This window comes from Anolis carolinensis, chromosome 2, assembly GCF_035594765.1.
Source record: "Anolis carolinensis isolate JA03-04 chromosome 2, rAnoCar3.1.pri, whole genome shotgun sequence".
Taxonomy (NCBI): domain Eukaryota; kingdom Metazoa; phylum Chordata; class Lepidosauria; order Squamata; family Dactyloidae; genus Anolis; species Anolis carolinensis.
This window is the reverse complement of record NC_085842.1, coordinates 183,193,384-183,211,374: the sequence shown is the minus strand read 5'-3', so window position 1 is coordinate 183,211,374 and position 17,991 is coordinate 183,193,384. Positions and strand designations below refer to the sequence as shown.

Here is a 17,991-nt window from a genome sequence, read left to right as displayed (position 1 = left end):
ATTAAAATACAATGCAAAGACATATTTTAAATACCAATAGAATATAAATTTAATATTTGCTGTTTAAAATTGGCTGGGTAAGCCTGCTAGTTCTTCAGAGTGGAAACTGAGAAAAGCTGTGTAAAAATCGATGTAGTTTCTTGTTAAATGGTTGTATGACAAACACCAGTTGAATTTCTCTTTTCCACCCAACTATTAAAGAGATAGGAGCTGTCCTCAGTTTTCACTTTGGCAGACTTCCTTATTGGACCATATCAAGGTCTATCCTGTTAGGTGAAAATTCTGTCCTGTTGCAAGCCTAGTTGCCTTTTTGTTTCTTGTCCATTTTCACAAGACTTTGAGGAGATTCATCACCATTATTCTCATTGAGATGTATGTGTGAGCGCACTAGGAGCCATTATGCAATTTCTGCCATTGCAAACAGTTGGTGCCAAAAGTTCTTCAGTGTTATCCAGCCAGAGGAAGATAATGCAGTTTATGGGTGCTTGAAAAAGATAGCTGGCATCATGCAGACTCAAAGGTCGTAATCCAGGGCTGGACGACTGTGCCCCCTCAGATTCCATGGCCTCAGGAATAGCCAGTGGTGATGTGGGTGTTGTAATCTAAAAACCTCCGGGTTGGGGGGGGGGGGGGGGAGAGAGAGAGAGAGAGAGAGAGAGAGAGAGAGAGAGAGAGAGAGAGAGAGAGAATGAATCCTGAGCCATAGCAGATGTATTTTATGTGACAGGAGGGAACTTTGTGGTGTCCCTGACTCTGTGACTCCCTTCTGCTGAAACTGGCCACATGCAAGAAAGAAAAGCGGTAGTTCAAGGACCACGAGCAGCAGAAATGGTTGTGCAAAGGTCACAGCTAGCACCACAGAGATTAGAATTAAACTCTGCCCTCCAACTTGTCTCTGTGGGTTGTCTGGCTTAGCCCCAAAAAGGTGCTTTCTCAATCGGAAGAGGCTAAAGGTTGTCATTCTTCAGATACAGTTCTCAAAAACAGCAGCACCATCCAGAATCTGTCCCACTCCTTCAAGTGTCAGCCACTGTAGCAGGTTGGGGGCCAGTTTCCTGCTCATCTGGAGATCGCAAGAAATAAAAGAAAAAAGTCCTGGAAAGAACAGGAAACAAGGAAGGAGGAGTAGGGTTGTTTTCTGTTACCCTGGAGACTAGGACTTTAAGCAATCAGTTCAAATTACAAGAAAAGAGATTCCACCTGAACATTAGGAAGAACTTCCTAAATGTAATAGCTGTTCAGCAGTGGAACTCTTTGCCTCGAAGTGTGATTGAAGCTCCTTCCTTGGAAGCTTTTAAACAGAGGCTGGATGGCCATATGTCAAGGGTGCTTTGATTGTGCTTTTCCTGCATGGCAGAATGGGGTTGGATTGGATGGCCCATGTGATCTCTTCCAACTCTATGATTCTATTATTTCCAGTTTTAGACAAGAGAGGAATGTGTCACTGGAACCCTTCCACCTACTGAAAAGATGGATTCATATGGGTATTATAGGAGATACACCTCATTCGCACACAAAATATGGAGGAGTTGATGGCCACAAAAATAGCAAGGGGGTTAAAATATAGATAGATAGATAGATAGATAGATAGATAGATAGATAGATAGATAGATAGATAGATAGATAGATTTTTGTTTATTCATTCAGTCGTTTCCAACTCTTTGTGACCTCATGGACCAGTTCAAGCCAGAGCTTCCTGTTGGCCGTCGCCGCCCCCAGCTCCTTCAAGGTCAGGCTAGTCCCTTCAAGGATACCGTCCATCCATCTTGCCCTTGGTCGGCCTCTCTTCCTTTTTTCTTTCATTCCCCCCAGCATCATGATCTTTCCCAAGCTTTCCTGTTTTCTCATGATGTGACCAAAATAGATATTCAATTTTTTATTTATTCAAATAGACATACATTATAAGTGTTTGTTGTATACTGTGCAATACTTCCCAGCTATTAGTGTCCCATAATCCTTTCTCAGATAATATATTTTCTTTAAGGGGTCACCATTTTCTATTTAAATAATACATCTAAAGGTATCATAGGCTCCAGACTAATATCTGCTTCTTCTTTGTCTACAGTTTCATAGGTTCCCCTATATATCCCTGTATTCGTTTCTTTGGAATGAAGGTGAAAGAGATGTTGTTCCTCTGTGGTAAGCCAGAAGAAATTTCAGTCTGCTCTAACATTCTTTATCTGTGAGTCAAAGTGCACTCCTGGACTCCATGGGTATACCCGAGAACACAGTTATATGTGTTCTCATTGGATGTGAGGCAGTTTATCACTACAATGCACACTTACATAAGCAAAGGTCAGGATCAAGATGGGGTCTGTGAGTCTTGTTACAGGATAAAGGATGTCTCACTGAGAATGAGGCCATGCTTATTTTATGCTGCTCTGGAGACTAGGAGACAATAGAGCAATGGTTCTCAACCCCGGGGTCCCCAGATGTTTTTTGGCCTTCAACTCCCAGAAATCCTAACAACTGGTAAACTGGCTGGGATTACTGAGAGTTGTAGACCAAAAACATCTGGGGACCCCAGGTTGAGAACCACTGCAATAGAGCAATAGATTCAGATTGGAGAAAAGGAAATTCCACTTAAACATTAGGAAAAGTTTCCTGATGACAAGAGTTGTTTAGTAGTGAAATATACTGCCTTGGAGGGTGATGGAGTCTCCTTCTCTGGAGGCTGGAAAGCTCTCTGTTGGGGATGTTTTGGCTGTGTATTTCTGCAGGGCAGGGGGATTGGACTAGATGGCCTTTGTGGTCTCGTCCAATTCTATGATTCTAAGCTTAGGAGCCCCAGTGGCGAAGTGTGTTAAAGCACTGAGCTGGAGACCGAAAGGTCCCAGTTTCAAACCCTGGGAGCAGCAGGAGCAGCCGCTGTTAGCTCCAGCTTCTGCCAACCTAGCAATTCGAAAACATGCCAATGTGAGTAGATCAATAGGTACCGCTCCAGCGGGAAGGTAACGGCGCTCCATGCAGTCATGCTGGCCACATGACCTTGGAGGTGTCTATGGACAATGCCAGCTCTTCGACTTAGAAATGGAGATGAGCACCAACCCCCAGAGTCAGACATGACTGGACTTAACATCAGGGAAAAACCTTTACCTTTACCTATAATAAGCTTCCCCCCCCAAAAAATGTCTATAACAAGAATCCAAGAAGCATTCACATCCAAGCTTGTCAAATGGGTGGAAATCATATCATCTCCAGATGTTGCTGGACTGCAATTCCTTAATATTGACTGTGGTGGCTAGAGCTGGAGCAACACAGGGGATACCAGTTTTTGGAGCTTGCTATAAGGTGAACTGGTTCAATTGAGGGCTCATCTACACGGCCGCTGAGGTTGGTTCCAAACCAGTTTTGCAGAAACCAGTTTCACTGTACAGATGATTTGATTGCCATTTCTGGAACAGGTCCGAGGCCAGGGTGGTGATTACATTAACTCTGGAAGGTGGCTTTGAACTGCTGTATTTATTGCTTGATTGCTACTGAAGAATGTATATCTTTTCTCCCATTTCCAGGGGGGGGGGGGATGCACACATGCTTTGGAGGCACACAAGGTGCAAAAGATAAGCAGAAAACGATAGCAGTGGATATATTCCATTTCCTATCCCATGAGCTACTGCTGCCCAGAAATACCCTTGGGGCATTTTTCATACCATGCCCAAATTTAACAACGTATATCAGCGGAGCCAATTTCCCAATGCAATGTGGTTTGAAATGCACCCATGCTGCAGCAATTCAGGGCTTAGAATGATAGAACCCTAGACTTGGAAGAGACCACAAGGATCAACCAGTCCAACCCCTTCTGCCATGAAGGAAGACACAATCAAAACACCCCTGACAGATGGCCATCCAGCCTCTGCTTATAAAACCTCCAGAGAAAGAGACTCACTACACTCCAAGGAAGCAGCATATTCCACTGCTGAATACCGTCAGGAAATTCTTCCTAATGCTTAGGTGGAATCGTTTTTCCTTATTTTGGGCTTTCCCGCAACATACCTTAAGTTGGTTTAAACTCCTTAAAGCACGCTGCAGTGCAGAGTGTGTTGTCTGGCTGCTTCTGTTTGAAGTTAGCTTTAAACTGCATTATATGATCAGCATATAGATATGTCTATGTTGGTTCCAGTCAACTCTACTGTTTATCTCTAGTATGATCTCCTCATAGTGCAGTTTCTGGAATCCAAGCAGTTATATTAGCGACAGCAACAACAACAACAACACATTTATTACCTGCCTCTGGCTTGAGTCGAGGTACAACAAACTCAAAAACAAATGAGCATATATTGTATGCACATTAGAAGCACTGAAATGTAGAAAAATTAGACTCTCTATGTGTTAGATTCTTAGGGATGCACAAGCTGGCAGGACAGGTAGGAAAGGGGGGGCTGTTATCTATACATTCCAGAGGCCTAGAACAGCTTGGTATGGGCCATAGACTTAAATTAAGTAGTGGGTCTTTCTCTTCCTCCCTCTTGATAGGTCAAAACAGCCCCCCTTGATTGATCTCTACAGCAGAACCTGCAAGCTGCTTTCAGAGTGCCTTAGATAGGAAAATGCTGGGGGACATGCATATATGTGTCCCATGTATGTAGAAAAGGTAAAAGGGGCTTTTTATGATGTGTAAAGTGACGTAGTGATGATAAGGTAAAGGTAAAGGTTTCCCCTGTCGTTAAGTCCAGTCGTGACCGACTCTGGGGGTTGGTATTCATCTCCATTTCTAAGCCGAAGAGCTGGCGTTGTCCATAGACATCTCCAGGTCATGTGGCTGGCATGACTGCATGGAGCGCTGTTACCTTCCCGCTGGAGCGGTACCTATTGATCTACTCACATTTGCATGTTTTCAAACTGCTAGGTTGGCAGGAGCTGGGGCTAACAGTGGGCGCTCATTCCACTCCCGGGATTTGAACCTGGCACCTTTCGGTCCGCAAGTTCAGCAGCTCAGTGCTTTAACGCACTGTGCCACCAGTGATGATACATATGCCAAAAAATGTTCTTTGTTTGACTGTATCCTGAAAATGTATAAATAAAGGAGGATAGCTCTTCGTCTTCACTCTAGTGCCTTTTGGAGTAATCCACGCTATTGTCAGTTCCAGCTGATTTTCCTTAAAATAAACTATTCCTTTATTTAAAGCCTCCCAAAAGGATTTCTTTTGGTATTATTTCTCCTATCAGCCACAACATGCCAATTTGAAGTAGGTGCTGCTAGGTAACAAGTGGCAAGAGCTAGTGTGGCCTTGTGTTTTGAGTTTTGGACAATGGCTCCAGAGATTGAGGTTCGATACCTGTCTCGGCCGTGGAAGCTTCCTGATTGACTGTATGAGTCACACACTCTCAGCCCCAGGAAACCCTGGGAGTCATCGTAAGTGGGAAATGGAGGCACACAACAACAATACACAAATTTAAGCTTCCTGTTTAAAGATACAGGAAACGACTCCTGTTTCCCCCCTGGCAAGCCTATTAGGAGAAGAAAGGAGAGAAATTAAGTGGCATAGCACCATTTCTATATGTGTCACAACCAAAGCTCCATCTAGCAATTAAAAATAACTTTATTTTTGATTTAAGGAAGAACTACATCACACCCTGCTTATTTGATGGTTTTCAGGAGGAAACGTGAGTAGCCGACAGATGAATGAATCTAGCTCTCTTTTGTCTTCGCATGGAAACCTGAAGTCTAGCGACAGAATGGGAGAGCGTTGCCTCTTTGGGCATTTTTTTCCCGGCGCCTTTAATTTGTTCCTAGAGAAAATACAGAATGGTGCTCTGAACTAACTTCCAGAATTAAATTGAAAGTCGACCTCGGCCGCAATCCTGATCTCTGAACAAACCTGTTGGGCATTTAGCAGGGTGGCAATGTCATCTGAGAACCGGAAATACCATTGTTCCTGAGTGGCGCTTTTTGTCTGTGGCACTCATTCCCGGAGATCTTTAGCCTTTGAAAGCAACCATCAAGTCCTTTGGGTCTGAGCGGAGCTCAGGTTGGAGGAATAGAGTAGAAAAGGGAGTGGCTAAGAATAAGAATTCTACCGCAGTTTACTTCCGGTTCCGCTTGGAGGCGACCATATCTGGATCTTCAGAAACGTCGGAAGGAAGATGATGAATGAAATGATTACTCTCTGGGCTTGAGGTCACTATCGTACCTGTCCTTAGAGGCTGGTATTCATGGGAGACGCTGGAACCGAGGCCCCACTGTATATGCCATTGGTTACAAGCTGGATAGATGCGGGGAACATTGTGGATGTAGCCTATCTGGATTTCAGTAAGGCCTTCGACAAGGTCCCTCATGACTTGGCAAACAAAGTAGTCAAATGTGGGCTAGGCAAAACTACGGTTAGGTGGATCTGTAATTGGTTAAGTGAACGAACCCAATACGTCTTCTTCATCCTGGAAAGAAGTCATGAGTGGAGTGCCATAAGCAGGGTTCCATCCTGGGTCCGGTTCTGTTCAACATCTTTATTAATGATTTAGATGAAGGGTTAGAAAACATGATCATCAAGTTTGCAGACGACACCAAATTGGGAGGGATAGCCAACACTCCAGAAGACAGGAACAGAATCTAAAACGATTTTAAAAGATTAGAGAGATGGGCCGAAACTAACAAAATGAAGTTCAACAGGGACAAATGCAAGATTCTCCACTTAGGCAGAAAAATAAAATGCAAAGATACAGAATGGGGGATGCCTGGCTCAACAGCAGTACATGTGAAAATGATCTTGGAGTCCTCGTGGACAAGTTAAACATGAGCCTGTCAGAGTAATTTACGCAGAGCAGCAGCAGTTGGATGGAGTCAGAGGAATGGAGAACGAAGAGACATCAGAGACAATGGTAAAACTATATACAAAGTTTTACTGTACAATACAAACAGACTTGCAGACAATGGACACAGGACTTGACTTCTCAGCAGACAGCAGAACAGAACTGATGTAATCAGTAAAGCATACACACTTGTGTCTGGACACTCCTCAATTCCAGCTACACATCAAGGTCAACACAGCTTCTTAGCAATTAACTCTTTCCAGACTATAGTACACTCTGGATGATGCAATCAGTATGCAATACTGGAAAGACACAAATTTCATTTAAACACTATCTATACACAAATCCTACATTAACAGAGCCTACAATGTGATGCGATGGTGAAAAAAGCCAATGGGATTTTGGCTTGCATAAATAGGAGTATAGCATCTAGATCCAGGGAAGTCATGCTACCCCTCTATTACACCTTGGTCAGACCACACATGGAATCACACTGTGTCCAGTTCTGGGCACCGCAGTTGAAGGGAGATGTTGACAAGCTGGAAAGCGTCCAGAGGAAGGTGACTAAAATGATCAAGGGTCTGGAGAACAAGCACTATGAGGAGAGGCTTAAAGAGCTGGGCATGTTTAGCCTGCAGACGAGAAGACCAAGAGGAGACATGATGTGAGGGGAAGTCATAGGGAGGAGGGAGCAAGCTTGTTTTCTGCTGCCCTGGAGACTAGGACGCGGAACAATGGCTTCAAACTACAGGAAAGAAGATTCCACCTGAACACCTGAACTTCCTCACTGTGAGAGCCATTCGGCACTGGAACTCTGTGTCGGAGTGTGATGGAGGCTCTTTCTTTGGAGGCTTTTTAGCAGAGGCTGGATGGCCATCTGTCAGGGGTGCTTTGAATGAGATTTTCCTGCTTCTTGCACAGGGTTAGACTGGATGGCCTGTGAGGTCTCTTCCAACTCATAATTGTCTGGCACTCGTTTTATAATTGCATAGTTTCTTCCTTCTTTGAATCTATGTGTATTTGGAAAGCTTGGCTGGCTTCTTATAACAGGCCCTATTAAATCTATACATAGTAAAGGAAAAGGTTTTCCCCTGACATTATCATGAGGCTCGCATGACTGCATAGAGCACCGCTACCTTCCTGCTGGGCACCTATTGATCTACTCACATTTGCATGTTTTCAAACTGCTAGGTTGACAGAAGCTGGGGCTAATAGCGGCAGCTCACCCCGCTCCTTGGATTTGAACCACTGACCTTTTGGTTGGCAAGTTCAGCAGCTCAGCAGTTCAACCCGCTGCGCCATCGGGGGCTCCTTAATCAATATATAGAATAAATAAATTGCGAACAAAAACCTTTGTATTCAAACTAGATTTCATTAAGGGCCAAGGATGTCACAATCCATTAATTAAAGTGAATTTAGTAAACTGTTTTTTTATTGTTCTGGTATACGAGAGTCAATTATTGGAGTGGTTTGATCATTGGACTGTGACTCTAAAGACCAGGGTTGGATCCCCTGCTCAGTTGAGGAAACCACTGAATGGCATTGAGTGAGTCACATACTCTCAGCCCCAGAAAACCCTGTTATAGGATTTCAAGGCACACTGTGACAACAAACCGTGACACCTTTCATGCTACACAATAATAGTACTTTGATACCGTACATCCAGGACATTCCACTGCCAGTCCCATCAGAAATTTTTCCTAATGTTTAAGCAGAACCTCTCTTCAAATTAATCATTTCTTATCCTAGCCTCTGGAGCAGCAGAAAACAGGCGGACACCTTTTCTAAATTATATTCTTTCAAATGTTTGAAGATGGCTATCGTGCCACCTCTCAGTCTTCTCTACTCCAAGTAAATAAACCCAGCTCCCTAAGGCATGTGTCACAGGGTTCAGTTTTCAACATTTTACCATTTTAGTCATCCTGCTGTCTACCAGATGATTTGGAGCTTGGCAAGACATATGATAATACAGACTTAAAAAAAAGACGATGGTGATCTACTCTATTTTTATCCCACGTTTCTATAAAGACTCAAGGTGACTAACAATGACGTGATACAATACAACAAAATTTAAAATGGCAAAAACGCATACATATGAATATATATTTAAAACATCAATGAAATATTCATGTAATGAGTGTAAAGGCTAAAATATAATTGAAATCACATTTAAAAACAAGACAGCACCCCAAAATCCCACTCACAGCAATATATTGTTATAATAAATAATAATAATTAAAAACTTTATTTCTATCCTGCCATATCTCCCTGGTGGGGACTCAGGGGGTTCACAACATACAGCAGCAAACATTCAATGCCAGTGCGACCAAAAACAAACCATAAATCAACTAATAACATATTAGGCATCAACATAAGACAATAGTGAAACATCACAACAAATTAGGCATCACACTGCTAAAATGCCCATTTAAACTAATAAGCATTTGAAAACAAAGCTTAGAAATTAAAACTAATAGGATGTAAACATTAAAAATTAAAAGCCAGAATAACATGCCATTTCATATTCCATTCCATTCCATTTGTGCCAGGTATTTTATATATCCTTGTGAGCATAGAAAGGTCTTTCGTTTTTTTAAAAAGAGAGCAAGAATGGCAATGCTTTAATCTTAGGAAGGGAGTTCCAAAGACGGGGTGACCATGGAGAAGGCCCCTCTCTCGTTCCCTCTAGCTGTGTTTGAGATGGGGTGGGGTGGGACCAAGAGCAGGGCCTCATTTGCTGATTGCAGCGCCTGGGCAGGCTTGTATGCGGAGATGCGGTTAGCTAGATAGTCTGGGCCCGAACCATTTAGGGCTTTAAAGCCCTTTGAATTTTGTCTGGAAGCAGACTGGTAAGCCAGTGGAGCTGCCGTAACATGGGAGTGGTTTTCTCCCTGTATGAAGCCCCAGTTAATAGTCTGGCTGCTGATCTCTGAACCAGCTGAAGCTTCAGAATAGTATTCAAAGGCAGCCCCATGTAGAGAGCATTGCAGTAATCCAGACAGGATGTAACTAAGACATGGACTATCGTGACCATAATAATAATATAATAATCTTTATTTTTGTATCCCACCTCCATCTCCCCGAAGGGACTTGGGGCGGCTTACATGGGGCCATATATAGAGTAAAACACAACTCTAGAAAAATTTAAACAACATAAAAACAACATCATCAACAACCAGTAGCCTGAACAGTAATAAATATAGAAACTCAAAGGGTAGGAGCTTGTGTAACAGAGCTTTAAGACAGGGCTGTTGAGAAAGTGCAGGAGCCAATAATAAATTAGGGCTAGAAGGGCAATGTCATTTAGAATGCTAAATCTATAGGGCAGGGGACAATGATAAAGATATGGAGCAGCAGATCTTAGGGTCCGCGTCGATTCGCAGGGGTTGTGAAGATAGGCAGGTTCCGAATCGTTTAGGGCTTTGTAGGTAATAACCTGCACCTTGAATTGGGACCGGAAACCCAATGGAGCTGTTTAAACAGGGGGGTTGATTGCTCCCTATAATTCACCCCCTTTAACAACCTGGCCGCCCACCCCCCCTTGTACTAATTGGGGTTTCTGGGCCATCTTCGAAGGCAGCCCCACAGGGTGCATTGCAGTAATCCAATCTGGAGATAACTAAGGCATGGACCACCGTGACCAAATCAGCACTCTCGAGGTACAGTCACAGTTGGCACACAAGCTTTAACAGTGCGAAGGCCTTCCTGGCCACCAACAACACCTGAGCTTCAAGTGTCAGTGCTGAGTCCAGGAGGACCCCCTGTGACTTCAGGGGGAGTGTAACCCCATCAAGCATAGGTTGTCACCCTATACCCCCGATCAGCCACGTGACTGACCAGGAGGACCTCTGTCTTGCCTGGATTAAGTTTCAGTTTGTTAGCCCTCATCCATTCCATCACAGCAGCCAGGCACTGGTCCAGGATCCAGGAGGCTTCCTTGGAGTTTGGTGGAAAAGAGTAGTAAAATTGAGTGTCATCCGCATAGAGCTGGCACCCAACTTCACCCAGCGGTTTCATGTAGATGTTAAAGAGCCAGATCTGGCGTTGAATGTATTAGAGTAAGGAAGGTAAAATACAATTAGGTACATGAGGCATAGCATAGGTAATAATGTAAGGATCTGTTGGGGGAAAACAATTGGATGAATGCTTGAACAGATTTTTAAAAAGCTGGTGGGCGAGATGGTGAGTAATATAAATTAGGTCTGAGCAGTGTTAAGGTTCATTTGCATTTAAGAATGAATGCAGTTGGACAGCACTTTAACTGCCCTGGCTCAAGACTATGGAATCCTGAGGTGTAGTTTGGTGAGGCCCCAGCATTCTCTGGCAATGAAAGCTCAAGACCTTGCAGAACTACAACTCCTAGGCTTCCATCGACTGAGCCAGGGCAGTTAAAGTGGTGTCAAACTGCATTAATTCCATCTTAGGCCCCTTCCACACTGCTGCTGCTCAGTTGTTTAGTCGTCTCTGACTCTTCGTGACCTCATGGATCAGTCCACGCCAGAGTTCCCTGTCGGCTGTCACCGCCCCCAGTTCCTTCAAGGTCAACCCAGTCACTTCAAGGATACCGTCCATCCATCTTGCCCTTGGTCGGCCTCTCTTCCTTTTTCCTTCCATTTTCCCCAGCATCATGATCTTTTCCAAGCTCTCCTGTCTCCTCATGATGTGGCCAAAATACTTCAGCTTTGCCTCTAATATCCTTCCCTCCAGTGAGCAGCCGGGCATTATTTCCTGGAGGATGGACTGGTTGGATCTTCTTGCGGTCCAAGGCACTCTCAGGATTTTCCTCCAGCACCAGAGTTCAAAAGCGTCTATCTTCCTTTGCTCAGCCTTCCTTATGGTCCAGCTCTCGCATCCATAGGTTACTATGGGGAATACCATTGCTTTGACTATGCGGACCTCCGTTGTCCTTCCACACAGCTGAATAAAATCCCACATTTTCTGCTTTGAAGTGGGATATATGGCACTGTGGACTCAGATAACCCAGTTCAGATATTGTGGGATTTTCTGCCCTGATATTTAGATTATGTGACTGTGTGGAAGGGCCCTTAGATACACCCTTTGCCTAGAAGAGTTTATGCTACCTACTGTTTTCTCTCAGGTTTTCTGCTTTAAACTGCCAGATAATCTGGGATCAACAGAAAACCTGGGATCAGATCCTGGGATACAGGGTCTGTCTGGGGCCTCTTCCACACAGCCATATAACTCACAGTATCAAGGTGGGAAATCCCACATTTTCTGCTTTGAATTGGGATATATGGCAGTGTGTACTCAAGATATACCAGTTCAAAGCAGATATTGTGACATTTTCTGTTCTGTTTTGTTAGGGTCAGGGGTCCCTAAACTAAGGCCCGGGGGCCAGATGTGGCCCATTGAAGCTATTTATCCGGCCACCACGGCACAAGGGCAGAAGCGGGTTCGGCTAAATGACCCAAGGGGTCTCTTCTTCTCTTCCAACCATTATTATTATTATTATTATCATTATCATTTAGGCTGGGTGGCCATCTGTCAGGGATGCTTTGCTTGTGCTTTTGGTGCCCAGAGGAAGAAGGGGGTTGGACTAAATGGCCCAAGGGGTCTCTTCCAACCCTCTTTTATATTATTATTATTATTATTATTATTGTTATTATTATTATTATTAACATTGAGGCTGAGTGGCCATCTGTCAGGGATGCTTTGCTAGTGCTTTTGGTGCAGAGGCAGAAAGGGGTTGGACTCAATGGCCCAAAGGGTCTCTTCCAACCCTCTTTGTTATTATTATTATTATTGCTTGGTGGCCAACTATAGTCCGGCCCTCCAACGGTCTGAAGGATCGTGAACTGGCCCCCTGTTTTAAAAGTTTGGTGACCCCTGGTCTGTGTTATATGGCTGAGTGGAAGGGCCCCCACAATATCTGCTTTGAACTGGGATATCTTGAGTCCACACTGCCATATATTCCAGTTCAAAGAAGAAAATGTGGGATTTCCCGCCTTGATATTCTGGAATATAGGGCTGTGTTGAAGGGCCCTAGGATATGTCGAGACTAAAAGGGGAAGGTTCTCATATGAATGCTCCCTCCTCTCTTTCGAGGCGCGTTCCCTATACAGTAGAGTCTCACTTATCCAGCACTCGCTTATCCAACATTCTGGATTATCCAACACATTTTTGTAGTCAATGTTTTCAATACATCGTGATATTTTGGTGCTAAATTCGTAAATACAGTAATTACAACATAACATCAATGCGTATTGAACTACTTTTTCTGTCAAATTTGTTGTTAAACATGTTTTGGTGCTTAATTTGTAAAATCATAACCTAATTTGATGTTTAATAGGCTTTTCCTTAATCCCTCCTTATTATCCAACATATTCGCTTATCCAACATTCTGCCGGCCCGTTTATGTTGGATAAGTGAGATTCTACTGTAATGGCAGCGCGTCTAGCTCTCCCTTCCCACCCTGTGTTTGAGTGACAAGCACCGCCACCAATCGCGCTGCCACTTCCGTCTTCCTTACAGCTGCCTGTCTGGTGGCTTTTCCTGTCCCTGGGTGAGGAAGGGCTGCTTACCATTGGGCGGCGGGGAACCTCTTTCCAAGGGGACCGCCCACCTTTATGCTTCCTCTTCCTCCCCCTCTAATCTTTCCCCTGTTTCCGCTCGTGGCTGAGGCAGCTGTGCAACTGGAAGCAATTTGGCCTGGCAGTCAGTGTGGTATGTAATGGGTGTTGCTGTACTTTTCTGCGGGTTGAGAAAGGCCTCCTTTCCTTCAATAGGAAAGAGGGCTATGATTCCTTAATAATACTCCTATGGAAGAAAGTAGGACTACAAACTTACCCACCCTACGTTTTAGGTGTATTCATGTCCCACTTTCTTAATGTTTTGGTTTCTTAATGTGGTGACTCCCTATTGGAAGCCTCCCTGCTTGTGTCATGCTGGTGAATCCCACTAATACTTATTTTCTCCTCCAGCCAGAGCTTCGTGGTGTGCAATTATTCTGGCCCCACATCCCTCCCTGGGTGTGGGGCTAGCCTGTTTCCCTGTGTCGTCTTTTCCTTGCCCTGTTTTCCAACTGCAGAGTCCAGGCGCCTTGGAGAAGGAGGAAGGCCGTGGCGTGGCCTTTCGGTACATGAAATCTTGCAAGGAGCTGAGAATGTGGAAAGGGCCTGCAGATCCATAGGCGGGGCCCAGGGGGAGAGATGTGAATCAACCTGTTCAGCAGCCTCCGCAATTCCTCTTGAAAACCACCGACTCCATTAATTGCCCTTCGGGCTAGTCACACCACACAGCTATAGCACTATGATTCCACTTTAGCTTCCATTTATTTATTTAGTGTCAAAAGCATTTCATAAATAAGTATAAAACATAAAATAAATGGAGCACAAGCTGCTGAATAATTTTGAACCAAAAACGGGCAACAGTGACCACATTGTGTTGTCGAAGGCTTTCATGGCCGGGATCACAGGGTTGTTGTATGTCTTTCGGGTTGGGTGGCCATGTTCCAGAAGTATTCTCTCCTGACGTTTCGCCCACATCTATGGCAGGCATCCTCAGAGGTTGTGAGGTATGGATAAACTAGGCCTACAGACATACAACAACCCAGTGATCACATTGTCTGTAGCTTTAAACAGTTCTTCCATGCATAAGGCAGGGCATGGTGGGCAAGCATACAGATGCTGGGTTGTTTGTTCTCCACAATCACACAAAATGGAGAATTCTTTTAGGTAGTGCCATTTTGCCAGGTTGTCTTTTGATCTGCCAACTGCACTTCTGAGTCTGTTCAGGGACTTCCAAGTTGTCAATTCTTGGTTTGCCCCTGGAGGAAGATACCCGTAAGGGGTCATACAGTTGGCATTGTCTGATTTTGTTGCCCACAGGGATATTCTTGCTGTTGCTGGAGGAACATTTAGAAAAGTGGTTCTCGTGAAACTTTTCCTTGATTTGAGTTTACTGGGAGGAGACTGATACCTGTACAGTGGGTGGCTTTCACAGTGTTCAACCTTATTTCTCTCGCAATTGGCATCAACTTCCCGTTGCACATTGGGGGAGGGGGCAATGCCAGCTAGCTTATAAAGTCTGTCAGCAGGTGTAGGTTTAAGACGTTTTGTGATTATTCTACATGTCTCATTCATTGCTATATTCACCTGCTTCACATGGGCAGATTTATGCCAGACAGGGCAGGCATATTCATCAGTTGAGTAAGACAAGGCCAGAGCTGATTCTTACTCATTTTGGGTCTGCACCCCATGTGCTATCAGCAAATTTCCACAGGTTGTTACTGCGGGCAGCTACTTTGTGCTTGTTCACACAGTGTTTCCTAAATGTTAGTGTTCGATCTAAGGTGACGCCAAGATAAACTGCCATGGTTATATCCCATGAAGCCCTGAAGTTTGCAGTTTAGTCAGGGGCACTTGCTGGCACTCTCTGTGGCATGAAGAACTAATTATTATGTGTCTTTAAGTGCAGGTATTCCGTGCTTGTTACGTCTGCCTCTATCACAATGCTTGATTTATTACACTGATATCCCAGCTTTCCTCAGCGCAACTTGAAGAGGAGCGTAAACAGTTCATCCTTTCTCCCCATTTTATTATTTCCCCCATTTTTTCCTCTGGTAGGTAGCTTAGGGTCCTTCCACACAGCCATATCACCCACATTATCAAGGTAGATAATCCACAATATCTGCTGTTACCTGAGGGCCCTTCCAGACAGGTCCTGTCTCTCAGGAGCTGATCCTAGGTTTTCTGTTTATCCCAGATTATCTGGCAGTATGGACTCTTATAATCCAGTTTAAAGCAGAAAATCTGGGATCGGATCTTGGGATATAGGGCCTGTCTGGAAGGGCCCTGGGTTATCTTGAGTCCCTTGCCATATAATTCAGTTCAGTATGGATTTTATACAGTGTGGAAGGGGACTTAGCCTAAGAGAAGGAGTTTAAATAAAGCCACCCAGAGATCTTAACATTATGTAACACAATTTTTGTTCCTGGGTTATAAATATCATTTCCTAATTGGTTCTGTTCTAAAATCATGGGAAAAGTTAAATTGCCAAAAGTTTGCTTTTGTGGGACATCCTGCAGCACGTTTTGCTCAAGTTTTTCAATGAATATCTCATAGAGCCTCAACCATTTCAACATAGTTTGTGGAATTGATAAGGATTGATAAGAATTGGAATTCAGCCACACTGGGAGGACTACACATTCCCAAACCTTACTCTAACCATTGTATCACATGGTGTACAGATGTTCCTTCATATTTTTGGCTTTGACTTTTGCAGATTTGATTATTCATGGACTTGATAAAAAAATGTTGATCCTAGGAACCTAAGTCCTCCAGTGTGACTATAGTCAACTTCCTATCTGGAGGACCTTGAGATTTCTAAAGAGAACACCTTTTCCAAAGGTCCTTCAGTGAAATTCTGTGGTCAGCTTACATTGGAAGCTGGCCATAGAGTCATGCTGAAAGTCCTAGGAAATCCTATTTGTGGTTTTCCACTTTCACATGGATTCTATACTCCTAATTATTATTCTTTCCACCTACTTTTAAAATCTCTTCCACGAGACTGTTAGTATTAGATTCACAAAGATTTTCTGATGTTTTCTGTGATATTTGTTAGAAAGTAGGGTGTGGAGGTAAATCATAGAAAGATAAACATCCCTCTCGTTTTTGCAAATCTTTTATCAGGCCTCAGAATGGTTTTGTTTTTAATGAAATATTTGAATAGTGCAACAAGGAGTTGCAGAGCTTTTACATCATCTCAGTTCTCTTCTGAGCTCATGTAAATGCTTGGTTAATGCATATAATTCAGTCTCCTTGTGTCTGTTCAACAAAGTTTGCAGCTTGTGAAAGAGGAGGTTTCTTATGTTTATTTAAGTATATTTCTGTGCTTGTCAAGACAAGACAAGACAACCTCCCCAGGCAGTTAATAAAGAAAATCATTAAAAGTATACAATTCATTTAAGGTAGCAGCAACAACAGCGTAACAGTATTTAATTCAATACACTCATAACCATAAAGTATATTAAATGATTTGATTAGAGCATTGCTTTACTTTTTACTGATGCTTCCTGGATTTTTTTAATATGTAGAGCCAATGTTATGTAGCAGTTTGAACATTAAACTATAACTTTGGAGACAGATATTTGAATCCCTTCTCAGCCATGAAACTCACTCGGTAACCTTGAATTAATCACACACTCTCAGCCTCCCTGGAAGGCAATGGCAAACCTCCTCTGAACCAATCTTGCAAAAATAAAACAAAACCCTGTGGTAGGTTCTTCTTAGGATCAACATAGGTTGGAAATTATTTGAAGGCGAACAACAAGCACCAATTTAAATCATCCCCACTAAAATCTTCTGATTCAGAGACTTCACTGAGGGGTGGATGGCTGTGTGGAAATGGTGGAAAATAGCAATGTTCAGAATGACCCTTGAAGTATTCACAGGCCATATCAAAAGGCCATATCACTTCTATGTGAGTTCATTTTATACATGAGTATATATGGCAGGAGCCCCCAATGGTGCAGTGGATTAAACCGCTGAGCTGCTGAACTTGCTAACCAAAAGGTTGCCAAGTTCAAATCTGGGGAGCGGGGTGAGCTCCCACTGTTAGCCCCAGTTTCTGCCAACCTAGCAGTTAAAAAAAATGCAAATGTGAGTAGATCGATAGGTACTGCTCCAGCGGGAAGGTAACTGCACTCTATGCAGTAATGCCGGCCACATGACCTTGGAGGTGTCTATGGGCAATGCCGGCTCTTCGGCTCAGAATGGGGATGAGCACCAACCCCCAGAGTCGGACACAACTGGACTTAGTGTCAGGGGAAAAACATTTACCTTACTATATATGGCAGTGATTCTCAATCTGTGGGTCCCCAGGTGTTTTGGCTTACAACTCCCAGAAATCCCAGAAAGTTTATCAGCTGTTAGGATTTCTGGGAGTTGAAGGGCAAAACATCTGGGGACCCACAGGTTGAGAACCACTGATATATGGTAGCACCTCCCTACTCTTCTCCCCTTTAAGTTGTTTGGAGTCTGAATGTTCTCAACATTTTAGGTTTTAATGAATGCATCAAAGCCAACATACACCAAAACTTTCTTTACCTGTTGCCAAATTTCAACCCATATGATGCTATGTTCCTAATGTAAATGTGCTTGCCACTTTCGAAGAAGTCGGAATGGCAGTAACAAGGAGAGTCTAGTTTAGTCTTTAATTACTTGCCTTAATCCCTTGAAAGTTTTGATTTCTTAATCAAAATAAAATCATGTGGCTTTCCAAGGG

General features: G+C 43.6%; 1 protein-coding gene and 1 long non-coding RNA gene across 2 annotated transcripts in view; one reads left to right on the top strand and one right to left on the bottom strand.

Annotated features, from left to right (window-relative positions):
• Positions 1-5,522: 5,522 nt before the first annotated feature.
• LOC134296393 (uncharacterized) lies at positions 5,523-6,286 on the bottom strand. The gene is made up of 2 exons (XR_010003124.1): positions 5,820-6,286; positions 5,523-5,730 (listed from the first exon to the last, which is right to left on the bottom strand). It is a non-coding gene; the product is annotated as an uncharacterized LOC134296393 (long non-coding RNA).
• Positions 6,287-13,288: 7,002 nt separating this feature from the next.
• The window catches only part of bcap31 (B cell receptor associated protein 31), a 47,115-nt gene continuing 42,412 nt past the window's right edge, over positions 13,289-17,991 (top strand). The window contains exon 1 of the mRNA XM_003216891.4: positions 13,289-13,431. The gene's annotated coding sequence lies outside the window, so the exon portion shown is untranslated. The remainder of the gene's footprint in view (positions 13,432-17,991) is intronic.